The sequence below is a fragment of the Etheostoma spectabile genome, chromosome 15 (assembly GCF_008692095.1).
Source record: "Etheostoma spectabile isolate EspeVRDwgs_2016 chromosome 15, UIUC_Espe_1.0, whole genome shotgun sequence".
Classification (NCBI taxonomy): domain Eukaryota; kingdom Metazoa; phylum Chordata; class Actinopteri; order Perciformes; family Percidae; genus Etheostoma; species Etheostoma spectabile.
The window spans coordinates 11,231,251-11,251,627 of record NC_045747.1 but is presented as its reverse complement, the minus strand read 5'-3'; the positions used below and the strand labels follow the sequence as shown (position 1 = coordinate 11,251,627).

General features: G+C 40.2%; 1 long non-coding RNA gene across 1 annotated transcript in view; it reads left to right on the top strand.

The window, feature by feature from the left end:
• The window catches only part of LOC116703706 (uncharacterized), an 18,212-nt gene extending 4,776 nt beyond the window's left edge, over positions 1 to 13,436 (top strand). The window contains exon 2 of the long non-coding RNA XR_004335487.1: positions 13,304 to 13,436. This is a non-coding gene — a long non-coding RNA (uncharacterized LOC116703706). The remainder of the gene's footprint in view (positions 1 to 13,303) is intronic.
• Positions 13,437 to 20,377: the final 6,941 nt, after the last annotated feature.

Here is a 20,377-nt window from a genome sequence, read left to right as displayed (position 1 = left end):
TTTTTTTAACTCGAGTGGGGACTGACATCCTCTAGTTGCATAGGTCAGAGCTTTTAAACAAAACTATTTTTTGTGAAAACGTTTTTTTCTTGAAAGACGAAGCTTATTTTTTCAAGAGCTAACCCAGCAGGGATCTAGAAACTCTCAAAATACTGCATATTATTAAATAATTCTACGTGGATACGTAAAAGATGAGGGTCCATCTAGTTTCTTTAGTCCTGCAGTTTCCTTTCAGGTTCTTATCTGCCAGTCCGTTGACTGAGTTATCTCACATCACTGTAGGTTAGCGCTTGTGTTCACAGCTGATACAGTTCAGTTTGTTGTATATTTTAAAAACGTTTAGAACGTTCCTGTGTAAATTAATGTCAAATGTTGCAAGAAAGACACCAATAACCCCAACATGCTTTTGAACGCCATGTACAACACCCTTCCCCATCAGTAACTAAGTGTTACAGTGTGTGCAGAATGATTTTTTGCTTTATATAGCTGTGAAAAAATAGATCACATGCATATAGAGGAACTGCGGTCATGCTAACGTCACACTTTCATGTTGATGTTTTATGAGCAGACTTCTCAGTAGAGGAAGTGGTGACAGTGGTGCTGGTGGTGTATGTTACAATACAACTTGAAAAAATTAATCTTCACAAACTGTTTGGTGACATCTTATAATTCCCCAGTGCTATGTGTGGGTATAATGAAAATAAGGTGCTTGAGCTTCCTTCTTTATTGAAAACTACATTTTTCAATAAACACTGATTTCCTAGAGTGATCAGAGTGACAAAATAGTACACAAAACTAAAAACAATAGTTTCCACAAAGAAATAAGACTGTTTGTCTTGACTGTATCTTGACTTCCCCATTGGTCTATCCTCCCTAAATACAAAACTTCTTAACATCCTTCAGTTTTAATAAACCTTTCAACATGTTTTTTTCCCCATCTTCAATTGTATTTACAATCAATCTTTCATAATATAGTAACATTTAATAAACCTTTTTTCAGATTGTCTAATTTATTTTTTGTGTGGAAATACATTATAATAGTTGAGCGGGGAGGATGACTGAAATTATTTTTTTTTGCAAAAATAATTTCCTGTCCATATCTCAAAGCTGCAATCTAAGATCAAGGCCAAACTCGGCTTCCTTTACAGAAACCGCTCAAATTTTCATTGAAATTACTAGTCTACCCATGTTAGATTATGGTGACACTATATATATACTATATATACATATACAGGGTTGCTTGCAATAGCACTCTGTCAAAACTCGACACTCTTTACCACTTTGCTATGCGTTTTGCTACAAATACTCCTTTCACTACACACCACTGCACCCGTTAGTCCCAAGTCAAGTGGCCCTCCTTTCACACTTTCTGCAAGATTCAGGACCCTTCTTCACCTCCTTACTCATGTCACCTGCTGCAGCCAAAGTCTGTCACACACAACACCCGGCCCTCACTTCATATTCAATTAGGCATTCCCAAAACCAGATTGCCACTGGAATGCCCTGCAAAAGATTCTTAAACTGGTCAACCTAATTTCCATTTCATCCTTCAAAACCACCGTATCAACTTTGTCCACCAAAATATGCAGTTGCTTTCCCACATCCTAATTTTCCAGCTAAATATTTGTATGGTTTCTCCCTCTCTTATTTACTGTTGTCTGTGTTGTATATCAAATTGTGTTTATTGTACTTTAAACTGAAGGATTTTCTAATGTATATTAATGTCTAGCCCTCCTTCCCTTTCCCTAAATGGCTTTGCCACTTGTCAGGTTGACATTGCAAATAAGTACTTGTTCTAAATGACTTGCCTGAAAACATAATGGTGAAATAAATAAAATATAAAGCTCAGTCCATAAGAACTTGGCTTGTTCAAAGTCCCCGTAACAGTGCCCGCAGCACCTTCACTCTGACATCTCTCCAATGAATGCATATGCAGTGTAGGGATTGGGCTTGTATAATGTGTGTAACAACAGAGTGTGCAATGTAATTTCCCCATTGGGGGATAATAATACAGTATTTCTTCTTCTTTTTAGTATGTGTGTGTGCTAAGGGTATTCATGTGGAGGAGGTGGGGGTAGATGGTTGGGTCAAACAAACAAACTTCAAACTTCACCGCCTGGGCACTGCCAGGTGCTCTTGAGCAAGGCACCGTATCCTATCCCCCCAACCGCTCAGGGCGCTGGTTCGGCTGGCAGCCCACTCACTCTGACATCTCTCCATTAGTGCATGTATAGATCCTGAGCATGTGTGTGTGTGTAGTTCAGGACTGTGTGTAAACTAAGTGTGGACACAGAGTGTAAATTGTTATTTCCCCATAGGGGATCAATAAACAGATTAAAAAACACAAGAACTTAATTACTTTCTAACACAGATATTTTCTGATCATATACACTACCGGTCAAAAGTTTGGGGTCACTTAGAAATTTCCATTGCACTCCATTATAGACAGAATAGCAGCTGAGATCAGTTGCATTGTTTTTTTTAACCAGGGCAGCAGTTTTGAGATTACTTTGTGTGCTTACATAATTGCAAAGGGTTCTCCGATGTTTTCTTAGTTAGTTTTTTAAAATGATATCAGATTAGTAAACAGGATGTGTCTTTGGAACATTGGTTGAATGGTTGCTGATTATGGATAATGTAGATATTGAATTAGAGATCAGCCCCCCACTCAGTTCAGCTGGTATTCTGTCTGTGATAGAGTGGGATGGAAAATTGTAAGTGACCCCAAACTTTTGACCGGTAGTGTAGATTACAAGTATCTTCAGATAAACTTACTATACTGTATATTAGAACACTGGCTGGTCATTAGCCTTAAATAATCATAAATTATGAAAATAAACTTTTCACAGCATCAGAAAACACCCCCCAGGTGTAGTAGTGTTAGCATATTATGAAGTTATCATGAATTTGGGAGTGAAATCAAGTTCAGCACTTGTACTTTCTAAAGTCAAGAAAAAAGACTTTTAATCTACTACGTTTTGGTTATAACAAGGCATGCGCAGATATAGCTCAAGTTAGTGCAAAAAACAAAATGGTGTGGTTGTTGCTCACTGTAAAGGTTTTGTCAAAGTGAAATAGCACAGTCTTGTGGAGAAGAGTGGGTAATACACCATCACTCAACGATAGTTTGTAAAATATCCTCTGGGTTTGCAGATTAGGGCAGCTTCTAAGTAGAGCCCGTAGTAGGTGTAGGATAATTTTCAGTGTTGAGAATTTTTCTTATCAGGTGCAATGTGGAACAACAATTTACCTCCTGTTATTGGGTTGGAAATTTAGGCTGAGCCACTAACTCTGCAAGTTCAGCATGTTTAAGGAAAACTCTTAAAGATGCTGACTTTAGCATTTTGAACATGATGCTGGTTTACATGTAGGCTACAGTACTCAAGCCAGAGGGCCGCTCTAGGGCAAATGATCAAACCATGTTTTATGTTAAATGCTTGCATTGCAATATCCTTTCTAATATTCCAGGTCAAACAACTGCATCTTTTAGACTGTATTAGTTTTAATTATAAGGGACTGGATTTTTAGATGGTATGCACTCAAATGGTCACATGACATTTTCCTCAGGACACTGTTAAGCACCATATTGTGCAATTGAAAACATGCAGGCTCCTTTGCAATCTTACTACACTTAATGTGAAGACATGTATAATTGGTCACGTGCTGATTAACTTAATTGCTTTAATATTTAAAATCTCATTGATTACAGACATTATCAGTCTGGATCACAGGTAAACTTTTGACAGCAGTAGACAATCACTAATACTAATACTCTGAGTATTTACACTGCTTTCTTTTGGACTCTTTCTGTGAGTATATTTCATAATCGATTTATTAATCTTCTTGTTCTTTAGCCTACTTCTGTTACTCAGAATTCAAGCAAGTTACGGCTGGAAGTAAGTGTAGTAGCCAACACAGCATGTTTTGAGTTTTATTTATTTTTTACATCTGCAGTTTTAGATTTAGTTAAGTAGCATATGTCATTGTATTGTATGCTGCATCACATCCACCGCAGAGTAAAAACAAAAGGCAAGTGAAAAAGTCATGATGAACAATGCAAGAATGGAACAAAAAGAGGCTGAATCAGCAGCTGCGGCTGTAAGACATCATCCATGCTGTAATGTTTACGTTCACTGGTTTTCTTCTGCTTTGCATACAAACGTGTCAAAATAACGATCTCACGTCAAACTGCATTGACATCTGTAGGATTTTTATCATTATTTTTTATCAGCCCCAAAAAGGGGCGTGGTATTGACGCTTTGCGAAGTACCAGCACGTGCCTGTCTCGTCTATTACCTCAGCGCCACCCAGCGGGCACCCTCACCTTCACCCTCGCGTGACCGATTGTGACAACAGGTGATGGATCTAGCTTAATTCCACATGGTGGATGCTCCACTTCAACGTTCACGTAGGAACTCTTAGATGTGTACGACCTGCCGATTGGGACAATATTCCCTCATTCGCAGGAATCGAACTCACAGTTTGAGGATCACGTTGGGGCCAGCGAGGATGAGTGGACTGCTTATATTTGGCATTGAAAACAAACTGGCAAAGAAGTTGAACGTAGAGCAGAGTGTGGAGGAGTTCGAGGAGCACGTTTGACAGAGTGCCACTCAGACAGGTGAGTAGCCTATAGCCTACAACAACCTCACCTATCGATTCATCGCTCTTCTTCTTCGGAGAATGACAAACAACCACTTCATCGCAGCCTAGTGAGTATGTGCATGTGTGTGTACTGGTACATGATGTGTAAAAATTGTGCAAGGCGTTTAATGGTTACATTAATGTTTTGGACTGTAGCTGCTGTTGTGTTTTTATTGACAAGGCTTGCTTGTACATCTGCATTGGTGATGCCTAATTATTATTCAAATGCTTTTTGCACCTGCTGTGTTGCCAATGCCCCCCCCCCTTTAGCCTGATTATTGTCGGCTAATTTTGTTGAATTGGCTGACATTTGTCATCTTCTGGTTAAGTCTTGTAATACTACACTGAGGAGGGCGGTTGTATATTTATTATTGATAATTAGTTGTACACACAGGCTGCAAAGTGCCCATTGTTTCACTAGTGTAGGCCTAAAGATTAACATATTGCACTTTAATTTGTAGTTCTTTTTCTACAGTATTGTATGATCACCATCATCATGTTTTATTTACCCACCTACCCTGTAAAAATGCAACACAATAACGTTTGAATTATAACCTACTTATAACCTACCTACTTTTAACCTTTTATTTGTGTACATTTTTAGACAAGGTATTTTTATTTTATTTTGTTTTACTTAACTACTTAGTTTAGAGTCCTCAACGACCAACCAGCATCTGAAAAGTAGATCTTTGGCCCTTTGAACAAGAACCTTTTTGGTCTTTTGGATGTGAACTCCTGCTTGTTAAGATTCAACAAGAAAGACTGGCATTTCACTGCTAATAGAGAGCTGTGCAGAGTGACAGATGCCCTTTTGATTCTCCACATAGAGATTGAACTGGACTTGTCTAATTTGCTCCAAGGCCCACGGCTACCCTCTCGAAAGTGAATGTGGATGAATTTTGAATCATCTTCCAATCCAATCTGGTCTGATTATTCAGTTCAGTTGGACCCCGAATAAGAGACACGACGCAGATATTATCCTGCCCTGCGCTGTCATCATCATCAGGGGAGCCAAGGAAAGGCTGTCTTTTAGTCACTCACAAACACAGGTCTGCTGGGTATTTTGCAGATAAGATACAGTAAAATTGAGTACTGTAATGATCTTGGATCTACACTCATATCACTCAGGTCTGTCATAGAGTAGTCAATAGCCCCAGCATTCCCCTTCCGGGATTGCTCTGTTTGCCTCCGGGAATTTCACCGGATTTCACTCTTGTCGGCCGGATGTCTGTTACCTTCCGTTTTCTTTGTCTTGTAATTTTAAACTTTGGTCGATTTATGAGGACTATGGTTAAATGCTCCTCTGATCTCTAGCTAGACTATCTGTCGAATCTGAGATTTCTGTTGCATGACTAAAACAACCTTTGAACGTACACATGTTCTGGCAAAACCATGTTCCTGAGTTTTTTTTGCAGTGCCTTCGTGGCTCTGCCCGGTGCTTAGAGGCACCCATGGCGATTGTATTTGGTTTCAAGAAATGCCAATCAACCAGTGCATGTTTTTCTGCCATCTCGACATGCTATGTTATCTAGTCAGACCCTTTTTCGCAGTGCTTTGGAGGAAAGTCTGGCAAAGCAGGACTAGTAACAGAGTGACAGTGCCTGGTTACAAAATCTACTTGAATTTCATCCACAAGAACTATTGTCCATCACAGAGAAGCTGCACAGGCCTCTGAGGTTACACTCAGGCCTCCAAGAGAAGTTTTTATCCACATGGACTACTTCTCCTTGCCTCTGGCCAAACACCTCATCTCTGTTTGACAGGGATGAGGACATGTAGGAACCAAGATTATTATAGGTTTGACTTTTCAATTTAATTTTTGTCTAGTTTAATTTGTTTTCACAGTGTGTTTGCTAGTTTTATTGTAGTTTTACAGAAAGGTTTAGTTTTAACTTGTCTAAATAGTTAATTATGTACCATAATGGCTTGTTAATGCTAGATGGCCAGCCTTACTACAGTATTAATTATCCTAATGAATGCATGTTATAGTTATAACTACATAAGACAACACTATGGCAGGAAGCAAACTTGTACACATACAGGGGCTGAAGAAAGTTTACAAACCCCTGCTAAAGTTGATTAAAAAGAGGAATAAAAAAAAACATATTTGGAAATCCATCTTAATGCCTTAATTAAAAACTTTAAGAAAATCCAACCTTATAAGGACACCAGTTTTCTTTGGGAATTTAACATAGGGGTGTGTATACCTATGCCCCCTGTATTTTAAGGAAGAACATTTCTTTTTTACCATACATTATTAATTCACAAAGAAAATGGTTGTCCTTAAAAGGTTAGATTTTTTTATAAAGTTTTTGAATTAAGGCATTAAGATTAAAAATGTTTTTTATTCCTCTTTTGAATGACCTTTGGCATGCGTGTGTAAACTTTCTCAAGCCACTGTATGCATCAATGATAATCAGGAGGAGAAATTTAGCATGAAACCTATGTAGAACAATACATTCTAGAAAAAGTTACGTTAATATTGGGTAAAATAAGTGTCAGTCCCATTGATTTTGTAGATAAAGCACAAAATGTAATAAATAAAATACTCTGGTCTTTTTAGCTTTAACATTTTAATTTCCCTAAATAGTTTATCACAGCATGAAACGTAATTTAAGATTAGCATTCTTGATCGTAGATTGCCTTAACAAATTCTCTACCTTTCCTCACAGACTATGGATGTAGGCTATGTTATTCATAAAATTACTAAACATATCAGTAAGTCTCAATGCGCTTTGCAGACTTTAGGCGAGAGAACACTAGTTTGGACTAGTGCATTACATTTGTATATCAGTAATCATGTAATTGGACACATTCTCAGATATATGACACCCCCATTAAAGCTGTCACAGCCTACTGCTGCACCCAAAAGTAATACATAGTTTACTGTATTGCATTATATTTGTGAAAATATTTAATAAAATACTGTTTTCTAAAATCTTTGAGACTATTAGCCAGATTAGCTTGGATACATTTTATAAGGTCCATTTAATGCACATTGGTTGATTGATGGAATAAGGGTCTTTAATGCATTAAAATGGATATATTTATGTTCTTACTGAGCTAACTGAACACTATAAACAGTAGTGGTTCTAAGTGGAGGGCAGTGCCTTTTTAAATATATTGTTGGAGTTGCAAGATTCTGTATAAAGTAAATTACCACAAATGAATTACATTAATGTGGTTATTATATTATTATGGTCATATTACTGGGGATCTTTGCAAATAAGTATTGCACCACTAACAGCTCAGCAGTTGCACACTACAGAGCACTGATGTCTGTGGCTAATGTGGATTTAAGCATTCACTACTGTCAGCAACAAGCCAGAGATAGCTGATTTGTCTCAAAGTCAGCCCCTCCAGACCCATTCAACATCTCTAAGTTAATAATCATAGACTGATGTACTTCATATTGCATGAAACACATTTGAACTTGATTATGCCTTCATTTGATTGCAAGCCTTTACCCTATAAATGTAAATGTGTTTTCGCTTTTTGAATAGCATTAATAAACAAAATGCTGCAGGGCTTCTCAAGGGAGAAATGATCAAACCCTTATACATGATAACATTAGGATAATTGCATTGCAGTATCCTCAATAGTGTAGTGTTTATACCATCAGTTGTGTCCATGCATGCATGTGTAAAGGGAATATCACAGAGCTGCACACACAGGAGTCATGAGTGCAAAAGTGTTTAGATCCACTAGAGTGCATAGGCAAAAAAGAAAATCTGCTTACTCTATAAAACTTGAATTACTTTGGAAATACGGTTGAGTAGGTAAGTCAAAAATGGTACTAAAATGTGAAAACAAATTTTAATGCCAAAGACTTATGACTAACTTAATAGGACCATTTGTGTATTTTAATTATTGCAAAAACAACAAAGAGACTAGTTTTTGGTTGTGTATGAATCTTTTTTTTTCTGTTCTTTTTCTGTTTTGTAACAAAACTTAATATCTTGTACAGTAAAGGATTGACAATCCGACTGAAGGTATTAGTTGCACTCCCAAATCCCAGACCTCAGTTTTGAAGCCGTGTGTGCATCTGTTTGCGTAAGCATTTTAAAATTCCTTTTGAGCTCACATCTGAGATATGAAGATTTCTTGATGTCCTTATGCTTTGTGCATTTGTCTCTATTGTGCCAACTGCTATTTAAGCACTGCATGCAAAAGCATTTGTCTGTGTAGGATTAATAGAGAAAATATCATTTAGACATCAACACTTGTCAGAGGAATTGCTTCAGGTGAACAACAATAGCACAGTTCTAAGTCTCATCAGTGAGTTTTATCTGAGCACAATGCAGTGGTTGGTTAGTCGTGTGATAGTGACTGATATGTTTGCCAACTCCAAAATAATTCAAAGGCTGTCAATTCTACAAGTCAAAGATTCAAATCAGTCTCTGAGCTTGGGAAAAGTAATAGCGTTTTAGAGTTATATTAGTCCTGCTCAAAATCTGGCTGTGCATTCCAGTTTAGCTTCAATCAGGGCTAAGTTTGCAGAGAGCTGCTCCTGTAAATGACAAGCTATAGATAGAGCAGTACTTGGTCAAGTGGCCACATGCAGTAGAGGAGGGTGGGAGGCTTGTTGTGCTTGTGCTCAACCAGCAGGATGCACTGCAGCCCCATCACGCAACAGCTTTAATGTTAGGAAAACCATCAAGCTGAAAAGCATCATTTCAGCAAGTTTGAGATGAAAATTTATGTGTGGGAGTAAATGAATACAATTTTTCACATAAATGAATATCTGTGCTCAAATTAGAGGTTGGAGAAATGTCTGAGATTATGTTGTGGCCTAATGCTTAATTGAAATCAACTTCTAATTAGTTTGGCTATTATCATCCAACCTAGCAACAATTCCAGATTTCTAAAACCTTTCAACATGGTGAGAATAGAATTTTGCCCCTAGAAATAAATTTTAAAGCTACTGCATTATGAATAATTATAATCTGTGTCCTCTTGTCACAGCTTCACCCACTGTGACCTCTTTTTAATTCTCATCCTGCTCAACATTAATTTAGCTAAGAGCAAAATCTCTGAATTAATGTCCCTTCATTCCTTTCTCTTGCCGTGTCACCCTCATTACATGCTATGCAAGTGCTGGGTGTCTTACCTTCCACAAGGCGAATGGAAGTTCACTATGCTATATCTGCAGCACATTTTCTTCACTTTCATACTGAACACTGTGCTGGCTGAGACAAAGACATAGTGTTTGTTATACAGAATGGAGTTGTGCATTGCACATTGGGGCCCTGAATGGACTTCCCATGGATTTCATAAGAGTATAATTCCTTTGCTTGTGTCTGCACTGCAGGCTGGTGGCAGTTCTGATTGTGGCCATACTGTGCGGATGCCAGTGTGAATGAATTGTTCCAGAGTGATGTCCTGCACAAAGAGCTTACCTGGGAAACAAAGCGCGAAAGATTCCGTTACACTGGAACTGTGCCAGCAATTCTGCCTCTGGACTACAAACACTGGCACACCAACAAGGTGTTTTTTGGCACAGTCAGTCCACATGCAGCAGAAGTGGTGCTGGTATTGATTGATAATATCTGACCTTTGGGCAATCAGCACTCACCCTCTCGCCCTTCAACCCTCTAAATACAGTATATTCTAAACACCTGTCAGCCAGCATATCCCATTCTGCTACATCCTTCTCCTCCCCTACCTTTTTTCTACCTCCCTTTTGAATTATTGAGCTCTTTCTGGGGACCAGTTCCTCTCATCACATGTGTAGGCCATCAAACTTGCTTCACCGCTCCTTCACCCGTGGATGCAGCCGCCCCCATGTTGCCTCATGACATTGAGGAAATCACTCACATGTCGCTCACTTACTTCTCGCTCACTCCACCACTTGCTCCCTCTCAATCTTTTTCAAGCTCCAGCCCTTCTAACCCCTTCTTTAAATCTCTCTCTTTTGCCCTCACAATTTCTATACCTCTTTTTCTGCTATGTTCCTCCCTCCTTTCTCCCCACCTTCTCACTCTTTTCCTTGCTGTTTCTTTTTTTCTTGTGTAATGACACGGCCCACTGCTGGGTGTCACTGAGTTGATGGAGGGAAAAAATGGTAGACTAAGGCAAGGGAGGGGTTTGACAAGGGTGTGTGTGGTCATGTCAGTATGAGCGACGGGGAGAGAGAGACAGAAAGGCAGAACGACAGACATAAGTCCTTTGGGTGTGTCTCGTGTAAAATGCTCCATCCTAGTGAAAACACACTTGGCAGTTAGTGCGCCACCGCTTCCAATAAAGCCATACAGCCTGGTGCTTGTTACGTCTCTAATGGTGTTCCATTACAGTCTCCCAAAGGACCTCTTTCTGTGTGTGTGCGTGCGCGCGCACACACACACACACACACACACACACACACACACTCTCTGTCAGTCAGTTTCTATCGTCTTATGCAATCTTGTGCCACCTGAAGCCAAGTGCATTGTCTGGCATGAATGTATACACATGGAAAAACCGTAGCTTATTGATTAAACTGTTTGTAATATTGCGTCTCATGTTTACCGTGCAGGCGACTGCCAAATCACCGCCACTTTCTGGCTGTGGAAGAAGAGCACAGCACTCTTTGAAGAAAGAAAGAGACCAATGATGGCTTTATTCTCTGCTCTGTTGTTGTAGGCTCATTTTGCGCCACAGAAAGCACTGAAGTGAACCTTAAGGATCCCTTTAAAACGCTTTGGTAGCAGTGCATGTGATCTAAAACCCAATCAGGGAGACTTTTCGGCTTGGTGTAATTGCAACATTATGAGAGTCGATAAGACCTTACTGTGTGTCATCTGTCTTTATTGCTCAGGTCAGTCAATAGAATTTATTCAATCAGCAGCACAGCACAAAACACAAACTGAAAAAAAGAAATCACTCCACACTGGCAAACACAATTCACCCTGACAGTAGCAAACATCTCAACCCCACAATGCACCAATACACATGCATGCTCACACAATTACTAAATAGGGATTTGGGGATTGGGGGTTTGGAGGTATTTTTGTGCGTAGGATTTGAACTGTGAATTTGAGTGTGAATTCTGTTTGAGGAAAAGACAGATGTGTGCTCAGCCACCAAGACAGTAAATTCAACGGGAAGTGCTTTTGGAAAGCCCCCTACAGCTATTCAAACAGATTAACGGCAACAAACAGCCAAACAAAGCACAATAAAACACTGACAGTGGCTGGTCGCCAACTGACCGATGGCAACAATTGATTTATGTTTTATGGGGTATATGCAGTCTATGGGAAGTTAGGTTTGCAAGAAAAAAAAGACTACTACTGTGTGTGTATTTCTGTAGGATTAGGGTTAAGAGAGGTCTCTGGCATGAGTGGGTGGTAAAAATACCCTAACTCTTGTGATACGTGATGATCTGAGGAGAAAGTGGGAAGTGGCTGATCCGGTCCATGTTATTAGTCGAGCTCTGTTAGACCATGTAATAGCCCCACAGCGCAACAGGGAGTCGCTGTTCCAAGATCCGACTCTGCCCAGTATGACATCCTGATATGGAAGATATTTGTAACGGTGTTACAGCAAAACTCACTGGATGGCCGTGTACAGGTGTGTGTGTGTGTGTGTGTGTGTGTGTGTGTGTGTGTGTGTGTGTGTTGTGTGTTGTGTGTGTTGTGTGTTTGTGTGTGTGGTGTGTGTGTGTGTGTGTGTGTGTGTGTGGTGTTGTGTGTTGTTGTGTGTGTGTGTGTGTGTGTGTGTGTGTGTGTGTGTGTGTGTGTGTGTGTGTGTGTGTGTTGCTTTTTAGAGTGTTTGCATAAGTGCTGATTCTGCTCTTCCAAACCCTTCAACTCTGCATTTTTCACAGACTTTCCCCCCTCTGCTGTGCCCTCATCTTCTCTGCTCTTCATTGCCACACAGCTTGCCTCCTCGCCCTTTGCCTCAATTCGTCACACATACCTTTTCATTACCCCTTTGAACCTTGCCAAAAAAAAGGGGAAAAAAGCCCTCCACCAATTCCTCCCTTCACAGAGAGTTGCAAACAACACAAGGTAGCAAGCATCAAGCAATATCCTACTCTGGAAAAGTGAGAGCTTGACATTTATGAGACAGCTATGAACCTTGGTGATAGTGAAGGGAATGAGTGTATGCCGTGTATGCTGTGTGGATGGAGTACAGTGTGAGAGTGGAAGCAGGCGATAAGAGACGTCATAAGATCCAAGTGTAAGGCAATTATTCAGCATGAGAAAAAAGCATGTTAAGAAGGGATACAGATTTTCCTGATAAAGGAAACAAGGTCATACAGTTATGGTCTACATGATGAGGTGTAAAATGGTTCTCTGTTATGTGAAAAAGTTTTTTTTTTTTTTTAAATACAGCAGATTGTGTTCATGAGTCTGGTATGCAGCTCAGGAGAATGTTGATATTATTTCTCTGGAGGGCACTTCACCTGTTTCCTGTACTTCAGATAACAATTGGTCGCCAAGCAGGAGAGAAGCATTATCACTTTTAAAGATTACACTGTAAATACATCTACCTGTGTATCTTTAAAAGAGCTGTGTGGGGTTTATTCACATACACTTGAAACTTGCTACTTTGCTTTTTAAAAAAAAAACTTTTTCCAATTGCTTTACTAGCATTAAAATATTTGAACGCGTCTCTTGTACGTACACAAAGAAGCATAGATGAGAAACGCATGTGGGAATTTAGCTCAGTAGAGTAGGCTTGTTCCTCGACGCAGAAGGTCTGGGTTTGAATCCAACGTGTGACGGTTTTCCTGCATGTCTTCCCCCCTATCTCTCCCCTTTCAAATCTCGAGCTTTCCTGTCCAATAAAGGCAGAAATGCCCCCCCCCCAAAAAAATAAATAAATAAATAAAACAAAACTCATTGTCTGTTCATGGCAGATGGGCAGATTGTCTGTATCTCTCCATCTCACACACACTACACAGTGTGTGCATGCTCATGCAACCATACAGCATATTTAGCTAAGTAATAAAGCAGCATTGTTTAAAGAGAGAAAATACAGCAAATGAATCAATATACAGCCCCCCCATGCCAGTGCATTTTACGTGGCATCTGTTTTCCAGTCTTTTGCTAGGCACAGATAGCTGGCCGGGTGCCGTGGCACTGTGGCCAATCTCTCTCAGCCAGGGTTGAGGTATGCTATCTGCACTGGGCTTCATCTCATTTGAGCTCACACAAGCCTGGCTGAACATGTCTTTGTCTTTTCCCTGGACTTTGGATGTATAGCTATCAGAACGGTGCAGAACAAAGAGAAAAAGCAACTACTGAGCTTTACAGGAGAGCTGAAATGCACTTCACAGTTAGCTGTTGCAGTGTGGTATAATTTCCCCTGTCCTCTTTTGCCAACATTACATTTTGTTTGTTGTTCTGATCCATAGCCCTTTTTCTTCTCTCTGTTTCTTTGCTTTCCTGCATCCCTCCCTCCCTATTTTCCAGAGATTATTTGTCTCCCATCTCTCTTGTCTCTCTCTATCCCTTATTCTTAGCTATATAGTACCACTGGGATCTCATTAAGCCATTAACTTCAAATAAATAAAACAAACTGCGGAGACAAAATGAGGGATCTATATATTACAACAAAAGCTGGATTGCAATGAATTTCCTTTTCCCTGTTCTCACACTTTTCTGCCCTTTCTTCCCCATCTTTGTCTCACTGGCTGCTCTGACAATTAAATTATTTTCAAACAGGCTTTATTGGCATGACTGAGGCATTTTTAAGATGCCAAAGCTTTAACAAAAAAGAGAAATAAAAACATGCTGCATTATGTCTGCCTCTCCATGTCTTCCTCTCTTCACAGCCGTAGTGCTTCCCCACTTTGTCCCTGCCAGCGTGCAATCATTGTAGCCAGCCGAAATCGTAAACTATCTCCTTCCTCATTGGCCATCTTCCTCTGCCCATCCTCTATTTGGGTATTTTTCACTTATTGTCCATCTGTAAGAGACCTCAAAAAGAGATTAGAGATGGATAGACAGCAGTATGGATGGCTGGATTGGCAGCTATGGTATCTAAATCTTTGCATGTTTCTCCTCTCCACCCTCTTTCCCCTGGTTTCCCTCATTTGCATCACTCATTTTCTCTCTCTGTTTTGTCCAGTGTGTGTGTGTGTGTGTGTGCACAGTAGCAGGCATGGGTGTTTTACTATCTTCTTTGGGCTTTGCTCCCAGCTCATAATTTGTGGCTGGATTCTTTGTCCTGGATCAGTGAGAGAGCTGAAGTTGACCCAGGAGTTCCTTTTAAACGTGTAGTGGCTAGAACAGGCAGGCTTGACCTGCTATTGCGAGGGTCGGCTTTGTTATACACAGATGAAGTGGGAATGGACTGGGCCAGGGCAGAGGTGTGGCTCACGGAGAAACGATGAGCATCCTGGGAAAATATTTTATTTCTTTAATCGATCAGCCTCAGAGGGTGAGTACCACCAAAGATCTGCTAGTGAAGTGACTACTGTAGTGGTGGTGCTCCAAGGATTTCCACTGAGATCAAGAAGCTGATGAGAGAGAGAGAGAGAGATCTTGATTTTGTCTGAGAGTGTATTGATTTGTTCCCTTGGGTTGGCCACGTGCGCAAAGCCTGTTATTAGTTTAGAAACAAAAAAAGTGGAATGTGGAGAGAGTTGGTAGGTGTGTGTAGGCCAATGTATGTGTACTGCCTGGCTGCACTGTTTGCATATGTTTTTGTTCTGCGTGAGGGTTTATGTTGCCTGAGTGGCATCACATGTGTATGAAGTGTGTGGGTTTGTGCATTTTGTGTGTGTACAGAGGCCTGGCTTTTGGACTGGTGTATGGGCCTGCGTGGTTTGGAGCCCCTGGCTGGTTGGAGATGTTGGGATTAGGGGGAGATTAGAGCAGTGATTACACAATGTCTTCGCTCTAATGATCCCAACTGTTTGTTCATCTTATCAGCCACGCTGCACTGGATTCCACGACTGCCGCTGATATGAGATAAAACACACACATTACTCCTACACATCCTGACCCCCAGTCCCCCAACTCCAACCACCCCACCTCTGCCAGTCAGAAAGAGGAGTGACCTGGCAGAGCTGGCAAACAAACCCTCAGGGAAAGGGAGAAAGAGATGGACATGTACTGTAGGAAATTCATAGACAGTGCAGGTGACTCGCAGGGCTGACCTCTTGAGTCCACAGAAGCATTAGCCAGAGTGCTCATTGTTCACTGAGACAATACACTGACCCCCCGTAGAGCCCTTGGTCTGCACTGCAATGTAGGTACCCACAGAGCCGCAGCATATTACAGAAGGAGCAGTGGGTGGAAACAGTGATAAGGTGTCCAATGTACTCTGGTACACTATGTGGTGTGAGTGTACATTTTCTGGCTTTTGGGGAGAAGAATGAGGTTATTTGTGTGCGTGTGTGTGTGTGTGTGTGTGTGTGTGTGTGTGTGCGTGTGTGTGTGCGTGCATGTGCATATTTCTCTGTAAAAGGAAAAGGTTGTACTTGGTTTCAGTGAGTGCGGTGGCCTATGAAATAAATGAATCTTTTTTTTTTTAATAAAGTAAGGATGCGCAGATTTGTGTGCTTAAGTGTGTTTGCCTAAATATGACTCTGTGCGGGAGAGAATACAGTACATGTGTGTATCAGCATGTGTGTGTGTGCACTTCTCTCCATGCCTGCATGCCACTCTGATCTCCCCATTACAAGGTCGATTAAGCCACTAATCCCCAAAATACACGCGTCCAACAGCACGACACTGGAAAAAAACTCTCCCAAGGAAAAAATGGCTGAATCTTCCCTTCCCTGTTGCTCGCAGCTTAAGCCACACACCAGTGCAGCGTTCTACAGAGCATGAGCACGGAAATGTGTTTTACCTCCATAACCACACAGGCAGGGGATTAACAGGCACCCTAAACCCTGGAAAAGCAGCTACTTTTACACTTCTATGGCCTCAGAAGAAAAAAAAAAAAAGTTAATACAGCCACAGTGACACAGCAGGACTTTAAGTGCTGTACATTAGGTACTGTATCATTCATGTTAAAAGAAATGCATAGGGAAATTAATTTTTGGTCTAGTTTTGTTATGCGAAACTTTCCCACATTGCAGTTGGAGGAAACTCATCAAAACGCTAAACACAAGTTTATGGAATGAAGATGACAATCTAATTACAACTTTATTTCTCTAACATAGGCTAGTACACATACTGATGCTTTTCATATAATCTTGTCCTTATGACTGCACACTGAAAATCAGTACCATGCCTCTTTAGTTATGTATCCCTGTTGTCCTGTACTGCTCATTGGATGAGATGTGAAGGAATCTGCATAACCTTTAATTAGAGTGCTGGTGTTCCGAGCGGAAGCTCCGTCAGGAAGATGGACCAGAGCAGAGGACCGGGGGCCCTCTGAGCCATCCTGATTTCACCATCAACTGCCTAATTTGGCCTGATTAAGCTAGAGCCTACCTCTTTCTTCCTTGTCTTTCCCTGTCAGTATGGTTGGTTTATATAGTGGAACTTGAATGCTACAGATGTGTTGGATTTAAAATAATAGTATCTTATGAAAAACACAATTTGGCTTCTTATGACCATTTTAGTTGTTCAGGGTTAGTTTGGGGACATCACATTTTGTTTGAAACCTACAACTAATTGCACAAAAGATGCACTGCATTGACCAGGTCTCAGGGATCACGTTTGGGTCTGGTGTAATCAACAAAGAACAAACCAATACATCACCTTATAATTGTTAGTGATGATTTTGATAATAATGTAAACATTTTCCCGTCGGGTGTTCTGCTCCTGTTGTTCAACAGTCGTTCTTTATCCCACACTACATTGTAGGGCCGAGCAAGATATTGATGTTGTATCGTTATAAATTTATGAAGCTAGATATTGACTTAAATTTTGGATATTGTAATATCCTGATATGACAAGTGTTTCCTTTTCCAGGTTTTAAAGGCTGCATTACAGTAGAGTGATGTAATCTTCTGAACACACCAGACATAGTTATTATATCAACATAACTTCTTCTTCTTCTTCTTCTTTGAGTCCATTGCAGTATCAGATGTTGTTCTGCCAATATAAGGTCACAGGTCACAGCTGATGGGGCTGTTTTATCCAGGTCCTGGGGAGTGCACTGGGGATTAAATAAATCTGCACACTCTGAACCTAACACATTTTTTATTTATTACCATGGATGTTGTTAAGGAAGAGTTCTTCTCAGTGTGTAAATGTTAGCATTTTGTTTTCATATTAAATGCCAGCATTGCTAACTGGGATAACCTCAAATGTTTGTAACAAATAGTAGCTAGTCTTGCTCAGTGAAATACAAACACAGAAAATTATTATCCGAATGAATCATTTGTTGCAGCCAAATCATGGTAAATCTACTGTGTTAAATAGCCTGCAATGTAATGTTACACTATTAGACTGTGACATCTCAGAATTCACAAAGGCACTGCATCAAATCATGTCTGTTATAGCTGTTTCTACCTCTATGGTATATACAGTCAAGATTTCTCCAAAGCTTTTGCACTGGTTGCAAAAGAGTTGCTGACAACAACGGAGGATGGCTAGGGTTCTAAAAAATTGGTTGAAACAAACTTGTTATATGACATGTTTGGTGTGGATTCACAGATGTCTTATGCCTACATGCTGTAGAACTCGATTGTTTTCCAGAAACTGTTACATTATATAATAAAAATTGCATTGTTCTCCATAACATGTTCCTGCATTGTGATCAACCTGGTCAGAGTAGTTTACTAACAGATGTGCTTGTGCATGTTTGGACCTCCATTTTCTCCATGTCCACCACCTGAATACACACTGTACCTAAATCACAGCTCGCAGTAGAACCACACAGTATATTATCTGTTTCGTGTTCTCGTGGTCTCTGCTGTAATATTTGGGTCCTATCACAGTGGTCTCTCAGCTTGCCTGCAGGGTATAGATCTGCTCTGCTCTTCAAGGATCCAGTTAACATGGCTGACCTCTATCTCTGCAGGTTGTGTGCTCTTAGAGATTTCTGTCTGGGAGTCTGTCTCTGGCTGACGTTTATTGCGCCACCAGGAGCTACCCAGGAGAGCCTCTGTCATGACCCCAGTCTAATTGAATTGTAATGAATTCGAAATTCTTGTTTCTGGCCTCTAATAAGTGCATGTCTGTACCCTGAGGTTGCTGGCAACAACTTCTTACACTTGAAGTATTTCCTGTTATCATATATAGCTATATTGGCAATCATGATGGCAAAACACATATTTGCCAATTTTGTGATAAATCTAAACTATATTGATGGCAATAAAAGCTAATTAGCATCTGGCTTACCAAGGTAATTAGTATTGAGCAATGCAAGCGCAGACGGTTCATTTGCCCTCCTTACTTATGCCCTATGAATGCGTAATTAGCTATGTTAAGTACACAGGTGATGTATTGTAGCTGTACAGGCCAATCGTTAATAATGGATATGTGTCACCTCTTCTGAAATTCTCATGAACTGCAAAGTGAGAAAATCCACCAGGTTTAGACACATTAAAATGAAATGGCATGTGAATTATCCAACTTATCCCATCTGTATCATTCTTTCTTGTTGTAATCCCGTTATGTAATGATTCAAATCTGGTGTGACTGCTCCATTTTACATAAAAGGGCTCCCTGACTCAAAGGGGTAATGTTAACGGTATTAATTATGGTAATAATATGTTTAAAGTGTTAGATGTATCCCCGTCAGTGCTAGATGTATACTTAATACCTAGTTTATCCTTGATTATCTTCTAATGATAAAACAATTAGCGTTTTTCAAAAACACAACAATGGGCACAAGGTCCCTCAATTATAATATCCCAGTTGTAATATGTCAGTTGTGACAACCTTAAAAAACATCCTCACGACAAAGTATTTCTGCCATCAAACACAAAAAGAGAACACAAAGCACACTACACAACACAACAAACAGTAGAAATAATAAATAATAAAATAGTAATAAGTAGTATTAGTATTGTAATGGCACCCACTGTGACAGATGAGTACATTGTTTCTGTTCAGATAGAATTTATTCAAATACTTAATGCAGGTTTTTCTTCTCAGTGCTGTCTCAGGAAATCTCCAGAGTCCAGGTGTTGCCTGTGGGTGTATGAGTATGTGTATGAATTTATGTTTGGTGAGTATTATTTTTTCCCGTGTAATTATATAGTGCACTTTGCGCAATGCTGCTGTTGCTCCAGGTGACCAATCAATGAGTAATGAGAGACCCAGAGACCTATAAGAGATTGACTGCAACCCGCGACCCCCTCGTCTCATTTAGGTCTTAATCACAGTGGTCCCGCAGGATCCCTTGATGCATGCCTGGTAATGTTTAGGCCTGTTTGATTCAACAGAGCTATGTACTTCCCAGACCTCATCCTTCTTTGCCTTCCTTGCTTTTCCTTTCCTCCTCCCCCTCCACAGCCTGATGGAATTGAAGCCAAGAGTAGGACTGTAGTATACATGAGGGGGCAAAGTGGTTCTATAAATGGAGAAGTGAAACCGCTCATGAATAGCATTTCAACCTGCGGGCAAAGTCTGCAGGTTAGAATGTCAACTTTCAATTTGTCAGGGTCAAAATGAGAATAGCGCAGAGATTCAATGAAATCCTTAATGAAAACCATTGGTATCTACAGGAAACCTAATTAAGTCAGGGCTACTGCTTAATTGCATTTTCAAAAGCCTTTTCGTTTGATTGGTATATTTTTGTCTTGTTGAAGCAGCATGGGGCTAGACTGTAAATGCTGTTCTGGTCCTGTGTCATTTCTTATGTATGATTAATATTCATCGCTGGTTCTCCACTGCTT